The 14937-nt window shown below is 45.3% G+C and overlaps 42 non-coding genes across 42 annotated transcripts; all 42 read right to left on the bottom strand.

Annotated features, from left to right (window-relative positions):
- Nucleotides 1-659: 659 nt before the first annotated feature.
- On the bottom strand, nucleotides 660-751 carry TRNAI-UAU (transfer RNA isoleucine (anticodon UAU)). The gene is given in 2 exon segments: nucleotides 660-695; nucleotides 714-751. It is a non-coding gene; the product is annotated as a tRNA-Ile (tRNA).
- Nucleotides 752-894: 143 nt separating this feature from the next.
- Nucleotides 895-986, bottom strand: TRNAI-UAU (transfer RNA isoleucine (anticodon UAU)). The gene is given in 2 exon segments: nucleotides 895-930; nucleotides 949-986. It is a non-coding gene; the product is annotated as a tRNA-Ile (tRNA).
- Nucleotides 987-1129: 143 nt separating this feature from the next.
- On the bottom strand, nucleotides 1130-1221 carry TRNAI-UAU (transfer RNA isoleucine (anticodon UAU)). The gene is given in 2 exon segments: nucleotides 1130-1165; nucleotides 1184-1221. It is a non-coding gene; the product is annotated as a tRNA-Ile (tRNA).
- Nucleotides 1222-1364: 143 nt separating this feature from the next.
- Nucleotides 1365-1456, bottom strand: TRNAI-UAU (transfer RNA isoleucine (anticodon UAU)). The gene is given in 2 exon segments: nucleotides 1365-1400; nucleotides 1419-1456. It is a non-coding gene; the product is annotated as a tRNA-Ile (tRNA).
- Nucleotides 1457-1834: 378 nt separating this feature from the next.
- TRNAI-UAU (transfer RNA isoleucine (anticodon UAU)) lies at nucleotides 1835-1926 on the bottom strand. The gene is given in 2 exon segments: nucleotides 1835-1870; nucleotides 1889-1926. It is a non-coding gene; the product is annotated as a tRNA-Ile (tRNA).
- A 143-nt stretch (nucleotides 1927-2069) lies between these two features.
- On the bottom strand, nucleotides 2070-2161 carry TRNAI-UAU (transfer RNA isoleucine (anticodon UAU)). Its single transcript is given in 2 exon segments — nucleotides 2070-2105; nucleotides 2124-2161. It is a non-coding gene; the product is annotated as a tRNA-Ile (tRNA).
- A 377-nt stretch (nucleotides 2162-2538) lies between these two features.
- TRNAV-UAC (transfer RNA valine (anticodon UAC)) lies at nucleotides 2539-2630 on the bottom strand. Its single transcript is given in 2 exon segments — nucleotides 2539-2574; nucleotides 2593-2630. It is a non-coding gene; the product is annotated as a tRNA-Val (tRNA).
- Nucleotides 2631-2774: 144 nt separating this feature from the next.
- On the bottom strand, nucleotides 2775-2866 carry TRNAI-UAU (transfer RNA isoleucine (anticodon UAU)). The gene is given in 2 exon segments: nucleotides 2775-2810; nucleotides 2829-2866. It is a non-coding gene; the product is annotated as a tRNA-Ile (tRNA).
- Nucleotides 2867-3009: 143 nt separating this feature from the next.
- Nucleotides 3010-3101, bottom strand: TRNAK-UUU (transfer RNA lysine (anticodon UUU)). Its single transcript is given in 2 exon segments — nucleotides 3010-3045; nucleotides 3064-3101. It is a non-coding gene; the product is annotated as a tRNA-Lys (tRNA).
- A 142-nt stretch (nucleotides 3102-3243) lies between these two features.
- TRNAI-UAU (transfer RNA isoleucine (anticodon UAU)) lies at nucleotides 3244-3335 on the bottom strand. The gene is given in 2 exon segments: nucleotides 3244-3279; nucleotides 3298-3335. It is a non-coding gene; the product is annotated as a tRNA-Ile (tRNA).
- Nucleotides 3336-3478: 143 nt separating this feature from the next.
- On the bottom strand, nucleotides 3479-3570 carry TRNAI-UAU (transfer RNA isoleucine (anticodon UAU)). Its single transcript is given in 2 exon segments — nucleotides 3479-3514; nucleotides 3533-3570. It is a non-coding gene; the product is annotated as a tRNA-Ile (tRNA).
- A 378-nt stretch (nucleotides 3571-3948) lies between these two features.
- On the bottom strand, nucleotides 3949-4040 carry TRNAI-UAU (transfer RNA isoleucine (anticodon UAU)). The gene is given in 2 exon segments: nucleotides 3949-3984; nucleotides 4003-4040. It is a non-coding gene; the product is annotated as a tRNA-Ile (tRNA).
- Nucleotides 4041-4183: 143 nt separating this feature from the next.
- Nucleotides 4184-4275, bottom strand: TRNAI-UAU (transfer RNA isoleucine (anticodon UAU)). The gene is given in 2 exon segments: nucleotides 4184-4219; nucleotides 4238-4275. It is a non-coding gene; the product is annotated as a tRNA-Ile (tRNA).
- A 613-nt stretch (nucleotides 4276-4888) lies between these two features.
- TRNAI-UAU (transfer RNA isoleucine (anticodon UAU)) lies at nucleotides 4889-4980 on the bottom strand. Its single transcript is given in 2 exon segments — nucleotides 4889-4924; nucleotides 4943-4980. It is a non-coding gene; the product is annotated as a tRNA-Ile (tRNA).
- Nucleotides 4981-5123: 143 nt separating this feature from the next.
- TRNAI-UAU (transfer RNA isoleucine (anticodon UAU)) lies at nucleotides 5124-5215 on the bottom strand. Its single transcript is given in 2 exon segments — nucleotides 5124-5159; nucleotides 5178-5215. It is a non-coding gene; the product is annotated as a tRNA-Ile (tRNA).
- Nucleotides 5216-5357: 142 nt separating this feature from the next.
- On the bottom strand, nucleotides 5358-5449 carry TRNAI-UAU (transfer RNA isoleucine (anticodon UAU)). The gene is given in 2 exon segments: nucleotides 5358-5393; nucleotides 5412-5449. It is a non-coding gene; the product is annotated as a tRNA-Ile (tRNA).
- A 143-nt stretch (nucleotides 5450-5592) lies between these two features.
- TRNAI-UAU (transfer RNA isoleucine (anticodon UAU)) lies at nucleotides 5593-5684 on the bottom strand. Its single transcript is given in 2 exon segments — nucleotides 5593-5628; nucleotides 5647-5684. It is a non-coding gene; the product is annotated as a tRNA-Ile (tRNA).
- Nucleotides 5685-6061: 377 nt separating this feature from the next.
- TRNAV-UAC (transfer RNA valine (anticodon UAC)) lies at nucleotides 6062-6153 on the bottom strand. Its single transcript is given in 2 exon segments — nucleotides 6062-6097; nucleotides 6116-6153. It is a non-coding gene; the product is annotated as a tRNA-Val (tRNA).
- Nucleotides 6154-6296: 143 nt separating this feature from the next.
- TRNAI-UAU (transfer RNA isoleucine (anticodon UAU)) lies at nucleotides 6297-6388 on the bottom strand. The gene is given in 2 exon segments: nucleotides 6297-6332; nucleotides 6351-6388. It is a non-coding gene; the product is annotated as a tRNA-Ile (tRNA).
- Nucleotides 6389-6531: 143 nt separating this feature from the next.
- TRNAK-UUU (transfer RNA lysine (anticodon UUU)) lies at nucleotides 6532-6623 on the bottom strand. The gene is given in 2 exon segments: nucleotides 6532-6567; nucleotides 6586-6623. It is a non-coding gene; the product is annotated as a tRNA-Lys (tRNA).
- Nucleotides 6624-6765: 142 nt separating this feature from the next.
- On the bottom strand, nucleotides 6766-6857 carry TRNAI-UAU (transfer RNA isoleucine (anticodon UAU)). Its single transcript is given in 2 exon segments — nucleotides 6766-6801; nucleotides 6820-6857. It is a non-coding gene; the product is annotated as a tRNA-Ile (tRNA).
- Nucleotides 6858-7000: 143 nt separating this feature from the next.
- Nucleotides 7001-7092, bottom strand: TRNAI-UAU (transfer RNA isoleucine (anticodon UAU)). The gene is given in 2 exon segments: nucleotides 7001-7036; nucleotides 7055-7092. It is a non-coding gene; the product is annotated as a tRNA-Ile (tRNA).
- A 613-nt stretch (nucleotides 7093-7705) lies between these two features.
- TRNAI-UAU (transfer RNA isoleucine (anticodon UAU)) lies at nucleotides 7706-7797 on the bottom strand. The gene is given in 2 exon segments: nucleotides 7706-7741; nucleotides 7760-7797. It is a non-coding gene; the product is annotated as a tRNA-Ile (tRNA).
- Nucleotides 7798-8410: 613 nt separating this feature from the next.
- TRNAI-UAU (transfer RNA isoleucine (anticodon UAU)) lies at nucleotides 8411-8502 on the bottom strand. The gene is given in 2 exon segments: nucleotides 8411-8446; nucleotides 8465-8502. It is a non-coding gene; the product is annotated as a tRNA-Ile (tRNA).
- A 143-nt stretch (nucleotides 8503-8645) lies between these two features.
- On the bottom strand, nucleotides 8646-8737 carry TRNAI-UAU (transfer RNA isoleucine (anticodon UAU)). The gene is given in 2 exon segments: nucleotides 8646-8681; nucleotides 8700-8737. It is a non-coding gene; the product is annotated as a tRNA-Ile (tRNA).
- A 143-nt stretch (nucleotides 8738-8880) lies between these two features.
- TRNAI-UAU (transfer RNA isoleucine (anticodon UAU)) lies at nucleotides 8881-8972 on the bottom strand. Its single transcript is given in 2 exon segments — nucleotides 8881-8916; nucleotides 8935-8972. It is a non-coding gene; the product is annotated as a tRNA-Ile (tRNA).
- Nucleotides 8973-9349: 377 nt separating this feature from the next.
- TRNAV-UAC (transfer RNA valine (anticodon UAC)) lies at nucleotides 9350-9441 on the bottom strand. The gene is given in 2 exon segments: nucleotides 9350-9385; nucleotides 9404-9441. It is a non-coding gene; the product is annotated as a tRNA-Val (tRNA).
- Nucleotides 9442-9819: 378 nt separating this feature from the next.
- On the bottom strand, nucleotides 9820-9911 carry TRNAK-UUU (transfer RNA lysine (anticodon UUU)). The gene is given in 2 exon segments: nucleotides 9820-9855; nucleotides 9874-9911. It is a non-coding gene; the product is annotated as a tRNA-Lys (tRNA).
- Nucleotides 9912-10053: 142 nt separating this feature from the next.
- Nucleotides 10054-10145, bottom strand: TRNAI-UAU (transfer RNA isoleucine (anticodon UAU)). Its single transcript is given in 2 exon segments — nucleotides 10054-10089; nucleotides 10108-10145. It is a non-coding gene; the product is annotated as a tRNA-Ile (tRNA).
- A 143-nt stretch (nucleotides 10146-10288) lies between these two features.
- TRNAI-UAU (transfer RNA isoleucine (anticodon UAU)) lies at nucleotides 10289-10380 on the bottom strand. The gene is given in 2 exon segments: nucleotides 10289-10324; nucleotides 10343-10380. It is a non-coding gene; the product is annotated as a tRNA-Ile (tRNA).
- Nucleotides 10381-10523: 143 nt separating this feature from the next.
- On the bottom strand, nucleotides 10524-10615 carry TRNAI-UAU (transfer RNA isoleucine (anticodon UAU)). Its single transcript is given in 2 exon segments — nucleotides 10524-10559; nucleotides 10578-10615. It is a non-coding gene; the product is annotated as a tRNA-Ile (tRNA).
- A 612-nt stretch (nucleotides 10616-11227) lies between these two features.
- On the bottom strand, nucleotides 11228-11319 carry TRNAI-UAU (transfer RNA isoleucine (anticodon UAU)). Its single transcript is given in 2 exon segments — nucleotides 11228-11263; nucleotides 11282-11319. It is a non-coding gene; the product is annotated as a tRNA-Ile (tRNA).
- A 378-nt stretch (nucleotides 11320-11697) lies between these two features.
- On the bottom strand, nucleotides 11698-11789 carry TRNAI-UAU (transfer RNA isoleucine (anticodon UAU)). The gene is given in 2 exon segments: nucleotides 11698-11733; nucleotides 11752-11789. It is a non-coding gene; the product is annotated as a tRNA-Ile (tRNA).
- Nucleotides 11790-11932: 143 nt separating this feature from the next.
- On the bottom strand, nucleotides 11933-12024 carry TRNAI-UAU (transfer RNA isoleucine (anticodon UAU)). The gene is given in 2 exon segments: nucleotides 11933-11968; nucleotides 11987-12024. It is a non-coding gene; the product is annotated as a tRNA-Ile (tRNA).
- Nucleotides 12025-12167: 143 nt separating this feature from the next.
- On the bottom strand, nucleotides 12168-12259 carry TRNAI-UAU (transfer RNA isoleucine (anticodon UAU)). Its single transcript is given in 2 exon segments — nucleotides 12168-12203; nucleotides 12222-12259. It is a non-coding gene; the product is annotated as a tRNA-Ile (tRNA).
- Nucleotides 12260-12636: 377 nt separating this feature from the next.
- On the bottom strand, nucleotides 12637-12728 carry TRNAV-UAC (transfer RNA valine (anticodon UAC)). The gene is given in 2 exon segments: nucleotides 12637-12672; nucleotides 12691-12728. It is a non-coding gene; the product is annotated as a tRNA-Val (tRNA).
- Nucleotides 12729-13106: 378 nt separating this feature from the next.
- TRNAK-UUU (transfer RNA lysine (anticodon UUU)) lies at nucleotides 13107-13198 on the bottom strand. Its single transcript is given in 2 exon segments — nucleotides 13107-13142; nucleotides 13161-13198. It is a non-coding gene; the product is annotated as a tRNA-Lys (tRNA).
- A 142-nt stretch (nucleotides 13199-13340) lies between these two features.
- On the bottom strand, nucleotides 13341-13432 carry TRNAI-UAU (transfer RNA isoleucine (anticodon UAU)). Its single transcript is given in 2 exon segments — nucleotides 13341-13376; nucleotides 13395-13432. It is a non-coding gene; the product is annotated as a tRNA-Ile (tRNA).
- Nucleotides 13433-13575: 143 nt separating this feature from the next.
- Nucleotides 13576-13667, bottom strand: TRNAK-UUU (transfer RNA lysine (anticodon UUU)). The gene is given in 2 exon segments: nucleotides 13576-13611; nucleotides 13630-13667. It is a non-coding gene; the product is annotated as a tRNA-Lys (tRNA).
- Nucleotides 13668-13809: 142 nt separating this feature from the next.
- On the bottom strand, nucleotides 13810-13901 carry TRNAI-UAU (transfer RNA isoleucine (anticodon UAU)). The gene is given in 2 exon segments: nucleotides 13810-13845; nucleotides 13864-13901. It is a non-coding gene; the product is annotated as a tRNA-Ile (tRNA).
- A 143-nt stretch (nucleotides 13902-14044) lies between these two features.
- TRNAI-UAU (transfer RNA isoleucine (anticodon UAU)) lies at nucleotides 14045-14136 on the bottom strand. The gene is given in 2 exon segments: nucleotides 14045-14080; nucleotides 14099-14136. It is a non-coding gene; the product is annotated as a tRNA-Ile (tRNA).
- Nucleotides 14137-14749: 613 nt separating this feature from the next.
- TRNAI-UAU (transfer RNA isoleucine (anticodon UAU)) lies at nucleotides 14750-14841 on the bottom strand. Its single transcript is given in 2 exon segments — nucleotides 14750-14785; nucleotides 14804-14841. It is a non-coding gene; the product is annotated as a tRNA-Ile (tRNA).
- Between the last annotated feature and the right edge of the window lie 96 nt (nucleotides 14842-14937).

Below are 14937 nucleotides of genomic sequence, written 5' to 3'. Positions count from 1 at the left end.
AACCGTCGTGTAAGTACCGTGCGCTAACCAATTGCGCCACTGCGGAACACGGTCGCACGAAGGAGTCTTTCCTTTAGGACTGTTGTCTGCGCAAAACTCCAGTAAACAAATTTTTTCGAGCCAGGCAGTCGCCAGCATTGAGTATACAATTAACCTCATGACTAAATATGAAAACTAATAAAAATTTCATTCCACAGGCGAGTCTCGAACTCACAACCTCGGCATAGCTCACAAGAACTGTCGTGTAAGTACCGTGCGCTAACCAATTGCGCCGCTGCGGAACACGGTCGCACGTAAGAGTCTTTCCTTTAGGACTGTTGTCTGCGCAAAACTCCAGTAAACAAATTTTTTCGAGCCAGGCAGTCGCCAGCATTGAGTATACAATTAACCTCATGACTAAATATGAAAACTAATAAAAATTTCATTCCACAGGCGAGTCTCGAACTCACAACCTCGGCATAGCTGACGAGAACTGTCGTATAAGTACCGTGCGCTAACCAATGGCGCCACTGGGGAACACGTTTGCACGTAAGAGTGTTTCCTTTAGGACTGTTGTCTACACACACCTCCAGTAAACAAATGTTTTCGAGCCAGGCAGTCGCCAGCATTGAGTATACAATTAACCTCAAGACTAAATATGAAAACTAATAAAAATTTCATTCCCCAGGTGAGTCTCGAACTCACAACCCCGGCATAGCTGACGAGAACTGTTGTATAGGTACCATGCGCTAACCGATTGCGCCACTGGGGAACACGGTCGCACGTAGGAGTCTTTTCTTTAGGACTGTTGTCTCCACACAACACCAGTAAACAATAGTTTTCGAGCTAGGCAGTCGCCAGCATTGAGTATACAATTAACCTCATGGCTAAATATGAAAACTAATAAAAATTTCACTTCCCAGGTGAGGCTCGAACTCACAATCCCGGCATAGCTCACGAGAACTGTCGTATAAGTACCGTGCGCTAACCAATTGCGCCACTGGGGAACACGGTTGCACGTAAGAGTGTTTCCTTTAGGACTGTTGTCTACACACAACTCCAGTAAACAAATGTTTTCGGGCCAGGCTGTCGCCAGCATTGAGTATACAATTAACCTCATGACTAAATATGAAAACTAATAAAAATTTCAATCCCCAGGGGAGGCTCGAACTCACAACCCCGGCATAGCTCACGAGAACTGTCGTATAAGTACCGTGCGCTAACCAATTGCGCCACTGGGGAACACGGTTGCACATAAGAGTGTTTCCTTTAGGACTGTTCTCTACACACAACTCCAGTAAACAAATGTTTACGGGCCAAGCTGTCGCCAGCATTGAGTATACAATTAACCTCATGACTAAATATGAAAACTAATAAATATTTCATTCCCCAGGTGAGGCTTGAACTCAAAACCCCGGCATAGCTCACGAGAACTGTCGTATAAGTACCGTGCGCTAACCAATTGCGCCACTGGGGAACATGGTTGCACGTAAGAGTGTTTCCTTTAGGACTGTTGTCTACACACACCTCCAGTAAACAAATGTTTTCGAGTCAGGCAGTCGTCAGCATTTAGTATACAATTAACCTCATGACTAAATATGAAATCTAATAAAAATTTGATTCCATAGGTGAGGGACGAACTCACAACCCCGGTATAGCTCACGAGAACTGTCGTATAAGTACCGTGTGCTAACTAATTGCGCCACTGGGGAACACGGTCGCACGTAGGAGTCTTTCCTTTAGGACTGTTGTCTACACACAACTCCAGTAAACAAATGTTTTCGAGCCAGGCAGTCGCCAGCATTGAGTATACAATTACCCTTATGACTAAATATGAAAACTAATAAAAATTTCATTCCCCAGGTGAGGCTCGAACTCACAACCCCGGCATAGCTCACGAGAACTGTCGTATAAGTACCGTGCACTAACCAATTGCGCCACTGGAGAACGCGGTTGCACGTAAGAGTGTTTCCTTTAGGACTGTTGTCTACAGACACCTCCGGTAAACAAATGTTTTCGAGCCAGGCAGTCGCCAGCATTGAGTATACAATTAACCTCATGTAAAAATATGAAAACTAATAAAAACTTCATTCCCCAGGTGAGGCTCGAACTCACAACCCCGGCATAGCTCACGAGAACTGTCGTATAAGTACCGTGCGCTAACCAATTGCGCCACTGGGGAACACGGTTGCTTGTAAAAGTGTTTCCTTTAGGACTGTTGTCTACACACAACTCCAGTAAACAAATGTTTTCAGGCTAGGCAGTTGCCAGCATTGAGTATACAATTACCTCATGGCTAAATATGAAAACTAATAAAAATTTCACTCCCCAGGCGAGGCTCAAACTCACAACCCCGGCATAGCTTACAAGAACCGTCGTGTAAGTACCGTGCGCTAACCAATTGCGCCACTGCGGAACACGGTCGCACGTAGGAGTCTTTCCTTTAGGACTGTTGTCTGCGCAAAACTCCAGTAAACAAATTTTTTCGAGCCAGGCAGTCGCCAGCATTGAGTATACAATTAACCTCATGACTAAATATGAAAACTAATAAAAATTTCATTCCACAGGCGAGTCTCGAACTCACAACCTCGGCATAGCTCACAAGCACTGTCGTGTAAGTACCGTGCGCTAACCAATTGCGCCACTGCGGAACACGGTCGCACGTAGGAGTCTTTCCTTTAGGACTGTTGTCTGCGCAAAACTCCAGTAAACAAATTTTTTTCGAGCCAGGCAGTCGCCAGCATTGAGTATACAATTAACCTCATGACTAAATATGAAAACTAATAAAAATTTCATTCCACAGGCGAGTCTCGAACTCACAACCTCGGCATAGCTGACGAGAACTGTCGTATAAGTACCGTGCGCTAACCAATTGCGCCACTGGGGAACACGTTTGCACGTAAGAGGGTTTCCTTTACGACTGTTGTCTCCACACAACTCCAGTAAACAAATGTTTCCGAACCAGGCAGTCGCCAGCATTGAGTATACAATTAACCTCAAGCCTAAATATGAAAACTAATGAAAATTCCATTCCCCAGGTGAGGCTCAAACTCACAACCCCGGCATAGCTCACGAGAACTTACGTAAAGGTACCGTGCGCTAACCGATTGCGCCACTGGGGACACGGTCACACGTAGGAGTCTTTCCTTTAGGACTGTTGTCTGCGCAAAACTCCAGTAAACAAACGTTTTCGAGCTAGGCAGTCGAAAGCATTCAGTATACAATGAACCTCACGACTAAATATGAAAACTAATAAAAATTTCATGCCCCAGGTGAGGCTCGAACTCACAACCCCGGCATAGCTCACGAGAACTGTCGTATAAGTACCGTGCGCTATCCAATTGCGCCACTGGGGAAGACGGTCGCACGTAAGAGTGTTTCCTTTAGGACTGTTGTCTACACACACCTCCAGTAAACAAATGTTTTCGAGCCAGGCAGTCGCCAGCATTGAGTATACAATTAACCTCATGACTAAATATGAAAACTAATAAAAATTTCATTCCCCAGGTGAGTCTCGAACTCACAACCCCGGCATAGCTGACCAGAACTGTTGTATAGGTACCGTGCGCTAACCGATTGCGCCACTGGGGAACACGGTCGCACGTAGGAGTCTTTTCTTTAGGACTGTTGTCTCCACACAACACCAGTAAACAATAGTTTTCGAGCTAGGCAGTCGCCAGCATTGAGTATACAATTAACCTCATGGCTAAATATGAAAACTAATAAAAATTTCACTTCCCAGGTGAGGCTCAAACTCACAAACCCGGCATAGCTCACGAGAACTGTCGTATAAGTACCGTGCACTAACTAATTGCGCCACTGGGGAACACGGTCGCACGTAGGAGTCTTTTCTTTAGGACTGTTGTCTACACACAACTCCAGTAAACAAATGTTTTCGAGATAGGCAGTCGCCAGCATTGAGTATACAATTAACCTCATGACTGATAATGGAAACTAATAAGAATTTTATTCCCGAGGTGAGGCTCGAACTCACAATCCCGGCATAGCTCACGAGAACTGTCGTATAAGTACCGTGCGCTAACCAATTGCGCCACTGGGGAACACGGTTGCACGTAAGAGTGTTTCCTTTAGGACTGTTGTCTACACACAACTCCAGTAAACAAATGTTTTCGGGCCAGGCTGTCGCCAGCATTTAGTATACAATTAACCTCATGACTAAATATGAAAACTAATAAAAATTTCAATCCCCAGGGGAGGCTCGAACTCACAACCCCGGCATAGCTCACGAGAACTGTCGTATAAGTACCGTGCGCTAACCAATTGCGCCACTGGGGAACACGGTTGCACATAAGAGTGTTTCCTTTGGGACTGTTCTCTACACACAACTCCAGTAAACAAATGTTTTCGGGCCAAGCTGTCGCCAGCATTGAGTATACAATTAACCTCATGACTAAATATGAAAACTAATAAATATTTCATTCCCCAGGTGAGGCTTGAACTCAAAACCCCGGCATAGCTCACGAGAACTGTCGTATGAGTACCGTGCGCTAACCAATTGCGCCACTGGGGAACATGGTTGCACGTAAGAGTGTTTCCTTTAGGACTGTTGTCTACACACACCTCCAGTAAACAAATGTTTTCGAGTCAGGCAGTCGTCAGCATTTAGTATACAATTAACCTCATGACTAAATATGAAATCTAATAAAAATTTGATTCCATAGGTGAGAGACGAACTCACAACCCCGGCATAGCTCACGAGAACTGTCGTATAAGTACCGTGTGCTAACTAATTGCGCCACTGGGGAACACGGTCGCACGTAGGAGTCTTTCCTTTAGGACTGTTGTCTACACACAACTCCAGTAAACAAATGTTTTCGAGCCAGGCAGTCGCCAGCATTGAGTATACAATTAACCTCATGACTAAATATGAAAACTAATAAAAATTTCATTCCCCAGGTGAGGCTCGAACTCACAACCCCGGCATAGCTCACGAGAACTGTCGTATAAGTACCGTGCGCTAACCAATTGCGCCACTGGAGAACGCAGTTGCACGTAAGAGTGTTTCCTTTAGGACTGTTGTCTACACACAACTCCAGTAAACAAATGTTTTCGAGCCAGGCAGTCGACAGCATTGAGTATACAATTAACCTCATGACTAAATATGAAAACTAATAAAAATTTCATTCCCCAGGTGAGGCTCGAACTCACAACCCCGGCATAGCTAACGAGAACTGTCGTATAAGTACCGTGCGCTAACCAATTGCGCCACTGGAGAACGCGGTTGCACGTAAGAGTGTTTCCTTTAGGACTGTTGTCTACACACAACTCCAGTAAACAAATGTTTTCGAGCCAGGCAGTCGCCAGCATTGAGTATACAATTAACCTCATGACTAAATATGAAAACTAATAAAATTTCATTCCCCAGGTGAGGCTCGAACTCACAACCCCGGCATAGCTCACGAGAACTGTCGTATAAGTACCGTGCACTAACCAATTGCGCCACTGGAGAACGCGGTTGCACGTAAGAGTGTTTCCTTTAGGACTGTTGTCTACACACACCTCCGGTAAACAAATGTTTTCGAGCCAGGCAGTCGCCAGCATTGAGTATACAATTAACCTCATGTAAAAATATGAAAACTAATAAAAACTTCATTCCCCAGGTGAGGCTCGAACTCACAACCCCGGCATAGCTCACGAGAACTGTCGTATAAGTACCGTGCGCTAACCAATTGCGCCACTGGGGAACACGGTTGCTTGTAAAAGTGTTTCCTTTAGGACTGTTGTCTACACACAACTCCAGTAAACAAATGTTTTCAGGCTAGGCAGTTGCCAGCATTGAGTATACAATTACCTCATGGCTAAATATGAAAACTAATAAAAATTTCACTCCCCAGGCGAGGCTCAAACTCACAACCCCGGCATAGCTCACAAGAACCGTCGTGTAAGTACCGTGCGCTAACCAATTGCGCCACTGCGGAACACGGTCGCACGTAGGAGTCTTTCCTTTAGGACTGTTGTCTGCGCAAAACTCCAGTAAACAAATTTTTTCGAGCCAGGCAGTCGCCAGCATTGAGTATACAATTAACCTCATGACTAAATATGAAAACTAATAAAAATTTCATTCCACAGGCGAGTCTCGAACTCACAACCTCGGCATAGCTCACAAGCACTGTCGTGTAAGTACCGTGCGCTAACCAATTGCGCCACTGCGGAACACGGTCGCACGTAGGAGTCTTTCCTTTAGGACTGTTGTCTGCGCAAAACTCCAGTAAACAAATTTTTTCGAGCCAGGCAGTCGCCAGCATTGAGTATACAATTAACCTCATGACTAAATATGAAAACTAATAAAAATTTCATTCCACAGGCGAGTCTCGAACTCACAACCTCGGCATAGCTGACGAGAACTGTCGTATAAGTACCGTGCGCTAACCAATTGCGCCACTGGGGAACACGTTTGCACGTAAGAGGGTTTCCTTTACGACTGTTGTCTCCACACAACTCCAGTAAACAAATGTTTCCGAACCAGGCAGTCGCCAGCATTGAGTATACAATTAACCTCAAGCCTAAATATGAAAACTAATGAAAATTCCATTCCCCAGGTGAGGCTCAAACTCACAACCCCGGCATAGCTCACGAGAACTTACGTAAAGGTACCGTGCGCTAACCGATTGCGCCACTGGGGACACGGTCACACGTAGGAGTCTTTCCTTTAGGACTGTTGTCTGCGCAAAACTCCAGTAAACAAACGTTTTCGAGCCAGGCAGTCGCCAGCATTCAGTATACAATGAACCTCACGACTAAATATGAAAACTAATAAAAATTTCATTCCCCAGGTGAGGCTCGAACTCACAACCCCGGCATAGCTCACGAGAACTGTCGTATAAGTACCGTGCGCTAACCAATTGCGCCACTGGGGAAGACGGTCGCACGTAAGAGTGTTTCCTTTAGGACTGTTGTCTACACACACCTCCAGTAAACAAATGTTTTCGAGCCAGGCAGTCGCCAGCATTGAGTATACAATTAACCTCATGACTAAATATGAAAACTAATAAAAATTTCATTCCCCAGGTGAGTCTCGAACTCACAACCCCGGCATAGCTGACCAGAACTGTTGTATAGGTACCGTGCGCTAACCGATTGCGCCACTGGGGAACACGGTCGCACGTAGGAGTCTTTTCTTTAGGACTGTTGTCTCCACACAACACCAGTAAACAATAGTTTTCGAGCTAGGCAGTCGCCAGCATTGAGTATACAATTAACCTCATGGCTAAATATGAAAACTAATAAAAATTTCACTTCCCAGGTGAGGCTCAAACTCACAAACCCGGCATAGCTCACGAGAACTGTCGTATAAGTACCGTGCACTAACTAATTGCGCCACTGGGGAACACGGTCGCACGTAGGAGTCTTTTCTTTAGGACTGTTGTCTACACACAACTCCAGTAAACAAATGTTTTCGAGCTAGGCAGTCGCCAGCATTGAGTATACAATTAACCTCATGACTGATAATGGAAACTAATAAGAATTTTATTCCCGAGGTGAGGCTCGAACTCAATATCCCGGCATAGCTCACGAGAACTGTCGTATAAGTACCGTGCGCTAACCAATTGCGCCACTGGGGAACACGGTTGCACGTAAGAGTGTTTCCTTTAGGACTGTTGTCTACACACAACTCCAGTAAACAAATGTTTTCGGGCCAGGCTGTCGCCAGCATTGAGTATACAATTTACCTCATGACTAAATATGAAAACTAATAAAAATTTCAATCCTCAGGGGAGGCTCGAACTCACAACCCCGGCATAGCTCACGAGAACTGTCGTATAAGTACCGTGCGCTAACCAATTGCGCCACTGGGGAACACGGTTGCACATAAGAGTGTTTCCTTTGGGACTGTTCTCTACACACAACTCCAGTAAACAAATGTTTTCGGGCCAAGCTGTCGCCAGCATTGAGTATACAATTAACCTCATGACTAAATATGAAAACTAATAAATATTTCATTCCCCAGGTGAGGCTTGAACTCAAAACCCCGGCATAGCTCACGAAAACTGTCGTATGAGTACCGTGCGCTAACCAATTGCGCCACTGGGGAACATGGTTGCACGTAAGAGTGTTTCCTTTAGGACTGTTGTCTACACACACCTCCAGTAAACAAATGTTTTCGAGTCAGGCAGTCGTCAGCATTTAGTATACAATTAACCTCATGACTAAATATGAAATCTAATAAAAATTTGATTCCATAGGTGAGGGACGAACTCACAACCCCGGCATAGCTCACGAGAACTGTCGTATAAGTACCGTGTGCTAACTAATTGCGCCACTGGGGAACACGGTCGCACGTAGGAGTCTTTCCTTTAGGACTGTTGTCTACACACAACTCCAGTAAACAAATGTTTTCGAGCCAGGCAGTCGCCAGCATTGAGTATACAATTAACCTCATGACTAAATATGAAAACTAATAAAAATTTCATTCCCCAGGTGAGGCTCGAACTCACAACCCCGGCATAGCTCACGAGAACTGTCGTATAAGTACCGTGCGCTAACCAATTGCGCCACTGGAGAACGCGGTTGCACGTAAGAGTGTTTCCTTTAGGACTGTTGTCTACACACAACTCCAGTAAACAAATGTTTTCGAGCCAGGCAGTCGCCAGCATTGAGTATACAATTAACCTCATGACTAAATATGAAAACTAATAAAAATTTCATTCCCCAGGTGAGGCTCGAACTCACAACCCCGGCATAGCTCACGAGAACTGTCGTATAAGTACCGTGCACTAACCAATTGCGCCACTGGAGAACGCGGTTGCACGTAAGAGTGTTTCCTTTAGGACTGTTGTCTACACACACCTCCGGTAAACAAATGTTTTCGAGCCAGGCAGTCGCCAGCATTGAGTATACAATTAACCTCATGTAAAAATATGAAAACTAATAAAAACTTCATTCCCCAGGTGAGGCTCGAACTCACAACCCCGGCATAGCTCACGAGAACTGTCGTATAAGTACCGTGCGCTAACCAATTGCGCCACTGGGGAACACGGTTGCTTGTAAAAGTGTTTCCTTTAGGACAGTTGTCTACACACAACTCCAGTAAACAAATGTTTTCAGGCTAGGCAGTTGCCAGCATTGAGTATACAATTACCTCATGGCTAAATATGAAAACTAATAAAAATTTCACTCCCCAGGCGAGGCTCAAACTCACAACCCCGGCATAGCTCACAAGAACCGTCGTGTAAGTACCGTGCGCTAACCAATTGCGCCACTGCGGAACACGGTCGCACGAAGGAGTCTTTCCTTTAGGACTGTTGTCTGCGCAAAACTCCAGTAAACAAATTTTTTCGAGCCAGGCAGTCGCCAGCATTGAGTATACAATTAACCTCATGACTAAATATGAAAACTAATAAAAATTTCATTCCACAGGCGAGTATGGAACTCACAACCTCGGCATAGCTCACAAGAACTGTCGTGTAAGTACCGTGCGCTAACCAATTGCGCCACTGCGGAACACGGTCGCACGTAAGAGTCTTTCCTTTAGGACTGTTGTCTGCGCAAAACTCCAGTAAACAAATTTTTTCGAGCCAGGCAGTCGCCAGCATTGAGTATACAATTAACCTCACGACTAAATATGAAAACTAATAAAAATTTCATTCCACAGGCGAGTCTCGAACTCACAACCTCGGCATAGCTGACGAGAACTGTCGTATAAGTACCGTGCGCTAACCAATGGCGCCACTGGGGAACACGTTTGCACGTAAGAGGGTTTCCTTTACGACTGTTGTCTCCACACAACTCCAGTAAACAAATGTTTCCGAACCAGGCAGTCGCCAGCATTGAGTATACAATTAACCTCAAGCCTAAATATGAAAACTAATGAAAATTCCATTCCCCAGGTGAGGCTCAAACTCACAACCCCGGCATAGCTCACGAGAACTTACGTAAAGGTACCGTGCGCTAACCGATTGCGCCACTGGGGACACGGTCACACGTAGGAGTCTTTCCTTTAGGACTGTTGTCTGCGCAAAACTCCAGTAAACAAACGTTTTCGAGCCAGGCAGTCGCCAGCATTCAGTATACAATGAACCTCACGACTAAATATGAAAACTAATAAAAATTTCATTCCCCAGGTGAGGCTCGAACTCACAACCCCGGCATAGCTCACGAGAACTGTCGTATAAGTACCGTGCGCTAACCAATTGCGCCACTGGGGAAGACGGTCGCACGTAAGAGTGTTTCCTTTAGGACTGTTGTCTACACACACCTCCAGTAAACAAATGTTTTCGAGCCAGGCAGTCGCCAGCATTGAGTATACAATTAACCTCATGACTAATTGTGAAAACTAATAAAAATTTCATTCCCCAGGTGAGTCTCGAACTCACAACCCCGGCATAGCTGACGAGAACTGTTGTATAGGTACCGTGCGCTAACCGATTGCGCCACTGGGGAACACGGTCGCACGTAGGAGTCTTTTCTTTAGGACTGTTGTCTCCACACAACACCAGTAAACAATAGTTTTCGAGCTAGGCAGTCGCCAGCATTGAGTATACAATTAACCTCATGGCTAAATATGAAAACTAATAAAAATTTCATTCCCCAGGTGAGGCTCGAACTCACAATCCCGGCATAGCTCACGAGAACTGTCGTATAAGTACCGTGCGCTAACCAATTGCGCCACTGGGGAAGACGTTTGCACGTAAGAGGGTTTCCTTTACGACTGTTGTCTCCACACAACTCCAGTAAACAAATGTTTCCGAACCAGGCAGTCGCCAGCATTGAGTATACAATTAACCTCAAGCCTAAATATGAAAACTAATGAAAATTCCATTCCCCAGTTGAGGCTCAAACTCACAACCCCGGCATTGCTCACGAGAACTTTCGTAAAGGTACCGTGCGCTAACCGATTGCGCTACTGGGGACACGGTCACACGTAGGAGTCTTTCCTTTAGGACTGTTGTCTGCGCAAAACTCCAGTGAACAAACGTTTTCGAGCCAGGCAGTCGCCAGCATTCAGTATACAATGAACCTCACGGCTAAATATGAAAACTGATAAAAATTTCATTCCCCAGGTGAGGCTCGAACTCTCAACCCCCGCATAGCTCACGAGAACTGTCGTATAAGTACCGTGCGCTAACCAATTACGCCACTGGGGAACAAGGTCGCACGTAGGAGTCTTTCCTTTAGGACTGTTGTCTCCACACAATTCTAGTAAACAAATGTTTTTGGAGCCAGGCAGTCACCAGCATTGAGTATACAATTACCTCATGTAAAATTATGAAAACTAATAAAAACTTCATTCCCCAGGTGAGGCTTGAACTCAAAACCCCGGCATAGCTCACGAGAACTGTCGTATAAGTACCGTGCGCTAACCAATTGCGCCACTGGGGAACATGGTTGCACGTAAGAGTGTTTCCTTTAGGACTGTTGTCTACACACACCTCCAGTAAACAAATGTTTTCGAGTCAGGCAGTCGTCAGCATTTAGTATACAATTAACCTCATGACTAAATATGAAATCTAATAAAAATTTGATTCCATAGGTGAGGGACGAACTCACAACCCCGGCATAGCTCACGAGAACTGTCGTATAAGTACCGTGTGCTAACTAATTGCGCCACTGGGGAACACGGTCGCACGTAGGAGTCTTTCCTTTAGGACTGTTGTCTACACACAACTCCAGTAAACAAATGTTTTCGAGCCAGGCAGTCGCCAGCATTGAGTATACAATTAACCTCATGACTAAATATGAAAACTAATAAAAATTTCATTCCCCAGGTGAGGCTCGAACTCACAACCCCGGCATAGCTCACGAGAACTGTCGTATAAGTACCGTGCGCTAACCAATTGCGCCACTGGAGAACGCGGTTGCACGTAAGAGTGTTTCCTTTAGGACTGTTGTCTACACACAACTCCAGTAAACAAATGTTTTCGAGCCAGGCAGTCGCCAGCATTGAGTATACAATTAACCTCATGACTAAATATGAAAACTAATAAAAATTTCATTCCCCAGGTGAGGCTCGAACTCACAACCCCGGCATAGCTCACGAGAACTGTCGTATAAGTACCGTGCACTAACCAATTGCGCCACTGGAGAACGCGGTTGCACGTAAGAGTGTTTCCTTTAGGACTGTTGTCTACACACACCTCCGGTAAACAAATGTTTTCGAGCCAGGCAGTCGCCAGCATTGAGTATACAATTAACCTCATGTAAAAATATGAAAACTAATAAAAACTTCATTCCCCAGGTGAGGCTCGAACTCACAACCCCGGCATAGCTCACGAGAACTGTCGTATAAGTACCGTGCGCTAACCAATTGCGCCACTGGGGAACACGGTTGCTTGTAAAAGTGTTTCCTTTAGGACTGTTGTCTACACACAACTCCAGTAAACAAATGTTTTCAGGCTAGGCAGTTGCCAGCATTGAGTATACAATTACCTCAAGGCTAAATATAAAAACTAATAAAAATTTCACTCCCCAGGCGAGGCTCAAACTCACAACCCCGGCATAGCTCACAAGAACCGTCGTGTAAGTACCGTGCGCTAACCAATTGCGCCACTGCGGAACACGGTCGCACGTAGGAGTCTTTCCTTTAGGACTGTTGTCTGCGCAAAACTCCAGTAAACAAATTTTTTCGAGCCAGGCAGTCGCCAGCATTGAGTATACAATTAACCTCATGACTAAATATGAAAACTAAGAAAAATTTCATTCCACAGGCGAGTCTCGAACTCACAACCTCGGCATAGCTCACAAGCACTGTCGTGTAAGTACCGTGCGCTAACCAATTGCGCCACTGCGGAACACGGTCGCACGTAGGAGTCTTTCCTTTAGGACTGTTGTCTGCGCAAAACTCCAGTAAACAAATTTTTTCGAGCCAGGCAGTCGCCACCATTGAGTATACAATTAACCTCATGACTAAATATGAAAACTAATAAAAATTTCATTCCACAGGCGAGTCTCGAACTCACAACCTTGGCATAGCTGACGAGAACTGTCGTATAAGTACCGTGCGCTAACCAATTGCGCCACTGGGGAACACGTTTGCACGTAAGAGGGTTTCCTTTACGACTGTTGTCTCCACACAACTCCAGTAAACAAATGTTTCCGAACCAGGCAGTCGCCAGCATTGAGTATACAATTAACCTCAAGCCTAAATATGAAAACTAATGAAAATTCCATTCCCCAGGTGAGGCTCAAACTCACAACCCCGGCATAGCTCACGAGAACTTACGTAAAGGTACCGTGCGCTAACCGATTGCGCCACTGGGGACACGGTCACACGTAGGAGTCTTTCCTTTAGGACTGTTGTCTGCGCAAAACTCCAGTAAACAAACGTTTTCGAGCCAGGCAGTCGCCAGCATTCAGTATACAATGAACCTCACGACTAAATATGAAAACTAATAAAAATTTCATTCCCCAGGTGAGGCTCGAACTCACAATCCCGGCATAGCTCACGAGAACTGTCGTATAAGTACCGTGCGCTAACCAATTGCGCCACTGGGGAAGACGTTTGCACGTAAGAGGGTTTCCTTTACGACTGTTGTCTCCACACAACTCCAGTAAACAAATGTTTCCGAACCAGGCAGTCGCCAGCATTGAGTATACAATTAACATCAAGCCTAAATATGAAAACTAATGAAAATTCCATTCCCCAGGTGAGGCTCAAACTCACAACCCCGGCATAGCTCACGAGAACTTACGTAAAGGTACCGTGCGCTAACCGATTGCGCCACTGGGGACACGGTCACACGTAGGAGTCTTTCCTTTAGGACTGTTGTCTGCGCAAAACTCCAGTAAACAAACGTTTTCGAGCCAGGCAGTCGCCAGCATTCAGTATACAATGAACCTCACGACTAAATATGAAAACTAATAAAAATTTCATTCCCCAGGTGAGGCTCGAACTCACAACCCCGGCATAGCTCACGAGAACTGTCGTATAAGTACCGTGCGCTAACCAATTGCGCCACTGGGGAAGACGGTCGCACGTAAGAGTGTTTCCTTTAGGACTGTTGTCTACACACACCTCCAGTAAACAAATGTTTTCGAGCCAGGCAGTCGCCAGCATTGAGTATACAATTAACCTCATGACTAATTATGAAAACTAATAAAAATTTCATTCCCCAGGTGAGTCTCGAACTCACAACCCCGGCATAGCTGACGAGAACTGTTGTATAGGTACCGTGCGCTAACCGATTGCGCCACTGGGGAACACGGTCGCACGTAGGAGTCTTTTCTTTAGGACTGTTGTCTCCACACAACACCAGTAAACAATAGTTTTCGAGCTAGGCAGTCGCCAGCATTGAGTATACAATTAACCTCATGACTAAATATGAAAACTAATAAATATTTCATTCCCCAGGTGAGGCTTGAACTCAAAACCCCGGCATAGCTCACGAGAACTGTCGTATGAGTACCGTGCGCTAACCAATTGCGCCACTGGGGAACATGGTTGCACGTAAGAGTGTTTCCTTTAGGACTGTTGTCTACACACACCTCCAGTAAACAAATGTTTTCGAGTCAGGCAGTCGTCAGCATTTAGTATACAATTAACCTCATGACTAAATATGAAATCTAATAAAAATTTGATTCCATAGGTGAGGGACGAACTCACAACCCCGGCATAGCTCACGAGAACTGTCGTATAAGTACCGTGTGCTAACTAATTGCGCCACTGGGGAACACGGTCGCACGTAGGAGTCTTTCCTTTAGGACTGTTGTCTACACACAACTCCAGTAAACAAATGTTTTCGAGCCAGGCAGTCGCCAGCATTGAGTATACAATTAACCTCATGACTAAATATGAAAACTAATAAAAATTTCATTCCCCAGGTGAGGCTCGAACTCACAACCCCGGCATAGCTCACGAGAACTGTCGTATAAGTACCGTGCGCTAACCAATTGCGCCACTGGAGAACGCGGTTGCACGTAAGAGTGTTTCCTTTAGGACTGTTGTCTACACACAACTCCAGTAAACAAATGTTTTCGAGCCAGGCAGTCGCCAGCATTGAG

Source organism: Rhipicephalus microplus, chromosome 8 (assembly GCF_043290135.1).
Source record: "Rhipicephalus microplus isolate Deutch F79 chromosome 8, USDA_Rmic, whole genome shotgun sequence".
Taxonomy (NCBI): Eukaryota; Metazoa; Arthropoda; class Arachnida; order Ixodida; family Ixodidae; genus Rhipicephalus; species Rhipicephalus microplus.
The sequence above is the reverse complement of the archived record's forward strand: the minus strand, read 5'-3'. Positions and strand labels throughout refer to the sequence as shown.